A 6,247-nucleotide genomic window follows, 5' to 3' on the forward strand; every position below is an offset into this window, starting at 1 on the left:
TGTCTTGGGGTCATGCGAGGTAGATCCCTCATGAATGACTTGGGCCATTACTCTCAGCGACGGAGAGCTGGTTGCTTAAAAGCTCCTCCTCCTCCCTCCTCGTCCCTCCCTCCTCTTCCCTCCTCCACTCTTCCTCCTCCACCACCTCCTCTCCTCCTCCTCACACTCTCCTCCCTCCTCCCTTCCTCCTCCTTCCTCCTGCCTCCTTCTTCTTCTTCTTCTCTCTCTCCCCCCGCCCCCCCCCCCCCCCAGCATGTGATCTCTGCACATGACGGCTCCCCTTCGCCTTCCACCGTGTGTGGAAATAGCCTGAAGCCCTCACCGGAAGTAGATGCCGGCAGCACGCTTCTTGTACAGCCTGCAGAACGGTGAGCTGAATGAACTTTTTTTCTTTATAAATTACCCAGGCTCAGGATTCCTTTATAGCAACACAAATGGACTAAGGGGGTGTTAACTTCCTGGCACCCTGGCCTGCCCCAAGCACAGGCCAAACACAGCCGTGAGGTCAGAGAAGCCACAGGTAGACAGATGGGGAAGCTGTGGTCTGAAGGACAAGGACCCCAGTCAGTCAATCAATAGTTTGTGCCAGGCACAGTGGCTCACACCTATAATCCCAGCACTTTGAGAGCCTGAGGCAAGACGATCACTTGAGCCCTTCTTGCATTAAGAAGTTGCTGGCCTTAAGGGGACCGTGAGTGGAGAGAGAACATGGAGAGAGAACTAACAGCACTTGTGACAGGGACTACTACTCCCTTCGAGCTGGACACTCACTCCACTTCTACATGAACAATGTTAGCACCCAGACATCTTATAAGCTAAGACTGAATCTGTGGTTTCAGAAAATAAACAACCCAGGGCTTGATCTCATAGAGTGTTTGGTGCCCACCAGTACTTCCCACCACTCCATCTTGTGCCTGTGCCCTCGGGTTTTGAATCAAATGTTGTGTCATGCATTTCTCCCTGGAAATTTTCACTGTTTTGGTTTTAGCCCAAGACTCCAGCCTTTTGAAATCACCTGATCTCTTGACTGGATTATCCATTGCACTAACTCTGCCTCCCTGCTTCAATCATGACCAAGTCTTAAATGTTGCCTTTTGTCTTTTGTTTTCTTCAACTTTTTAGGATACAAGTTATACCTATTCATAATGAAAATTCATTAGAAAAATTACATCAGTAAGATGAAGGAGAAAAAACTGCCTACTATCCCATCACCCATAGGTAGCTGCTGTTAATGTTGTAGTTTATTTTCTTATAAAATTTTGTGAACACATAAAATATTTTTTTCTACAAAATGGGATCACATGATATATTACTGTTTTGTAACTCACTTTTTAACCCTTGAAAATGTATATTGTGTGTTCACAAATTATTTTATACTCCTCCCTTCAGAAGGTGAAGTTTAATTCTCTTTCCCTCAAATATGGACTGGGCTTAGTGGCTTACTTCTCACATATATAAAAGAAAAAAATAATAGTTTTATAGTAGACAAATCTGGCAAACACCACTGTAACCAAGTGATCATGTTAAAATCACCACCGATAAGTCATGTTGATATCACGTGCTCCCTGCTGTGATGCAGTGAGGCGGGCACGTCGCCTCAGTGGCAATGTTCTTCACCAATACCTGTGACTCTGTCTAATCTTGAAAACAGACAAACCCCAACTGAGGGACAGCCTCCAAAACATCTGGTCAGTCTTCTTCAAAAGTGTCAAGGTCACGAAAATAAGAAAAGACAGAGACGGCCACAGATTGGAGAATGCTAAGGAGACATGACAACTAAATGCAATGTGATATCCCAGACTGGATCCTGGAACAGAAAAAGAGCCTTATGGAAGACTGGTAAAATTTGAATGAAGTTGATAGTTTAATAAATAAAATTATATGGTTACTGATATCTTAGCTTTGATAAATCATGGTTATGCAAGACGTTAATATTCAGGGAAGCTTGCATGAAAGGTATACTAGAACTCTCCGTGCCATCTTTGCAACTGCACTATAAATCTAAACAGATTTCAAAATAAAAATGTTGTTTTAATACATATATATGTTAATATTAATAAATATATATGCGCTAAACATCTTTCCAGTTCAATCACGATCCACAATAACATTTTTGATGGCTGCCTAGCATTTTATTATACAGAGATACAAAATTTTACTTAATCAATATATAATTTCCCCCCTCAATGTTTCTATTTTTAACACTGGAATGATAATTCTCTTAAATTTCCTTTGTGCACTTGCCTTTAGGATAAATTTCAAAAGGTAGAATTTCTGGGTGCAATCTCTTTTCTAGTGTCTGGGAAAACCTGCACCATTACTACCTAAAAGGCTTATCTAAGGTGCAGTTGCTTAGCTCACACCCTGGATGTGCTGAATTCAAATATCTAGGAGTATAGGCCTAGGAACCTGCATTGTCACAAGCAGGGGCAAAGATTGTCATAGGCAGTGTTGTTTGATAAGTATCGCTTTGGTCTTTGATAAAAAAAAAAACAAAAACCTTAAAAAGGGTTGCAGATACCATGGTTGGCCCATGCCCTCCACAAGGCGTGCATTGTCACCCCATGTGCCAACTGGACTTTTGTAGGTGGGGAAGCTGTGGTCTGAAGGACGAAGGGCCCATTTAATCAATAAATAGTTGGGTTGGGCCAGGCACAGGGACTCACACCTATAATCTCAGCACTTTGAGATAACTGCCCCTCTAAAATACTTTCTTCCCTGATTTTTTTTTTTTTTTTTTTCTGACTGCATTCTCTTTGATTACTTCCTGGCACGGCACTAAGTTTATAACGTTATTTTTCTCCAAAGCCAACAGATGGATAATTTGGACTTTCTTCTACCATGGTTCATCAATTATTTTTCATTATCAATAGTTTTTTAAAGTTTCTTGTAGCTTCACAACTCATCACTGATAAGGTCCTGTACATTTTTAGGACTAGATCAAATTTAGGAGTCTTCTCTGAAGCCGACAGGTTTCAGGGTTTTGTGTTTTCTTATGCAGTGACCCATCTTTAACTATGCTTTGGGTTGAAGATGCTCATTAACCAGTTTGCCATTCACGTAATCATCATGGTGGCACACCAGGAGGCCAACACCATTACATCTGACAAGAGATAATGTTCATTGTGATGAGGCATTGAGTAAAACAGAATCCTTCACTCACAATTTCATGTGTCTAGTAACTGGTGGAAATTTCCTCAGAATGTATTTCAAATCTTGTTTTTCCTCCTTCCATCATGCAGTTCCACTGTGAGTGCTGTGGCTTGTGTTTCACATTGTATGACAACCTGTGGCCCCGCACCTCCCAGACACAGTGCCAGGTGAGTCAGCTGTGTGGGTGGCAATCAAATTCTTGAAAGTCATTCTTACACTGGGACATCCAGCATAACTTAGCTAAGCCCCAAAGTGATGGTGAACCACATCCCTCCACACCCAACAGCATGAGTGACCAGTTCATCCCACCTTGGCCAGATCCCTGAACCGCCTGTGACTACTGCAACTGCATCCCACCCTAAGGGCAGTGTGACAGAGCAGGCATCAGAGTAGAGAGATGTGGTGGTTCTCATGGGTTGTGATTAAAATATCTTGTTTTTGCATATTTACAAACACATGGCACCCTGGGTCCCAGGGCCTTGGAAGAAGCCTGTGTAAGGGAAGGGACCTCAAACTTATATTTAGTTAGCTTCACAAAGATCAGTCCTGCTTCTAGCTGCAGGTGACAGAAAATCCAGCTCAAAGTGACTCCCAAAACAAGAAACCTTACTGACACACATGACTGAAATTAGAAATGAGCAGTCTGACTAATTCATCTAGTAGTTTCTCATGTTCACCAGGGACCCAAGCTCTCTCTGCATTTCCTCTCTGCCTTTCTGCAGAGCCAGCTTCCTCTTACACCTGGATCTCCTCCAGTGCTTGAGATGGCTATCAGGAGCCACCTGTCTTTCTGCCTCCTTCAAGAACTACTACAGACCCTTCAACCACCCTCTCCTTGAGTCTCATTGACTTAAAATGGGTCAATCACTGGTCTGAAACTCATCATAGGCCAGGCCATAGGGATCACTTCCAGTCCATCAAGTCCACGCCTGGGGTTGAGATCACGGCTCCAGTCCTTACTGCTACTCCTCCATGGGGATGGAGGAGCCAAACTGTTACAGTCTTACAAAAGTCAGAGGTCATCTACAGTCAGTAGCCTACAGGGAACACAGAGTCATTTTCAACGCCGTTTCTGTGGAAAGATGCTTTCAGAGCTCCAAACCATCCATTCATTCTTTTGTTTATTAAATAAGCTTGTACAGATGCTTAATGGGGCCAGGCCCTGTGCTATAAACTGGGAAATCAAGATGGGACTCAGATATAGCCCTCACCCTTCAGTAAACGGTTTGGTTCAGGAGAAATGAGAGTGGATCACTGCAATAGAGAATGAGAAGGTCAGCCTAAGCACAAAAGAAGGTCCAGGAAAAACCCCGGAGGAAAACACCACATCTCTCTTTGAGGGGAGAGGGTGAGGGAGAGGATGGGACAGATAGAATGATCCAACTGCGCAAAGGCCTAGGGTATAGACAAGGGCGCATGTGGCTCCCCATGGCTGGAGGACAAGGAGAACTGGGTGTCTGCTGGGCAACAACTGCCTCCCACCTTCAGGTTGGAAGTGAGCACATCATGCAGGTCTTTGTGCTGGGCTTTAGGCCTGGGCTTCATCCTAGGTGATGAGTGGCCGACGAAGATTATTCAGTCAGAGGGCAACACAGTTAAATTCAGATTTAAAAACCTGCTTTTTAAAGTAGGTGTGGAGGAGTGATGGGAGCAACACCAGTTAGGAGCTGAGCAGAAATTATTTCAAATTCTACTTAGTTGGCTGGAGTAGTATTCCCTCTGAAACAGACACCCCCTAATTCCCCAACACACACACATGCGCATGTGTATACACACACACACACACACACACACACACACACACACGGAGCTTCTACCAGCCACTCCTGAGAGAACCCTAAAAATCTCCAAAAATAGCTTCTTTCCCGGTGTTGGCCATTGTCAGCCATCTCACAGCTCCTAGTGTGTACGTATATTAGTGTATATGCATGTGTATTGGGGGTTGGTAGGGGCTGATCAGCAATCAGCTTTTATCTGTCACTACTTGATGCTCAAACTCTCTGCAAAGAGACCTGGAATCATGTATGAAACAGAAATTGAGCCCTTCGTGTCCCTTTGAAACTCCCTCTGTCTCTTGAAAACCCTGAAATGGGGAAAGATAAGGATGGGACAAGGAGAGAGTACCAGCTTTGCATTCAGTCACGATACGATCTTGAGATAGATATTTTATGTTCCCAAGTTTCTGTTTCCTCATGTGTAAAATGGGAAAGAGTATTCTCAGTTTTGCCTACTTCCTGGGAGACTAAAATGGAACTAAGAGACTAAATTGCTGGAATGGAAGAGCTAAACGTTTCTTTTTAGGAATACCTGTATGGAACAGGCATATAACAATATTAATAACATTTCATTTATGGTTATGTATGTGAATAACATTTATTGAGTACTGTCTTTGAGCCAGGCAACTTCATTACCCCTTTTAATTCTCAAAAGACAGATAAGGAAGGGGTGGCCCAGAGGGGTTAACCGATGTCCTCACAGTCACAGGGCTGGTTAGGGGCAAAGTCAGGATTCTAACTCAGTGCTATCTGGCTCCAGTGATGCCCTATTGTTACCACTCCAGACTGTCAGCTGAGAACAACTTAGAAGTTTTATGATTTGCACTCCAAACAAAATTTAAACCAGAATGGCATATACCATTTCCACACTCTTGGAAAAGACAAGAGGTCCCCATATATCAGGTACGTATTTGGAACAAACCAAGAATTAACAGGATCTGACTTTGGAAGAGTAAGAGTAACTTCCAGGGGACAGAGCAAGATGGCAGAATAGAAGGCTCCACCCACTGTCCTCCAAACAAGAACACAATTTTAAAAACTATTTATATACACACACACAAAAATCCTTGGTAAGAGCCAAAATCAGGTGAGCACTAAAACAGTCTTTTTCCTATCTCTGAAGGGTAAGTCCCAGGCCAGGCAGCATTCACCATTAACTGACTGAAGAACCCTTGGATCTTGAGGGAACGTTGGTGATAGCTTGGCAATACTCTCTGTGGGCCTGTGGCCACAGGGTGAGGCTCCTTTGACTGTGGAAAGGGGAGGGAAGAGTGGGAAGGACTGTGTTTTGCAGTTTGAGTGACAGCTCAGCCACAGTA

The 6,247-nt window shown here is 43.7% G+C and overlaps 1 long non-coding RNA gene across 1 annotated transcript; it reads left to right on the plus strand.

The window, feature by feature from the left end:
* Window positions 1–257: 257 nt before the first annotated feature.
* Window positions 258–5,825, plus strand: LOC108542615 (uncharacterized). Its single transcript, XR_001889314.1, has 4 exons — window positions 258–368; window positions 1,652–1,839; window positions 3,243–3,320; window positions 5,714–5,825. It is a non-coding gene; the product is annotated as an uncharacterized LOC108542615 (long non-coding RNA).
* Window positions 5,826–6,247: the final 422 nt, after the last annotated feature.

The sequence above is a fragment of the Rhinopithecus bieti genome, unplaced genomic scaffold (assembly GCF_001698545.2).
Source record: "Rhinopithecus bieti isolate Rb0 unplaced genomic scaffold, ASM169854v2 scaffold_22670, whole genome shotgun sequence".
NCBI lineage: Eukaryota > Metazoa > Chordata > Mammalia > Primates > Cercopithecidae > Rhinopithecus > Rhinopithecus bieti.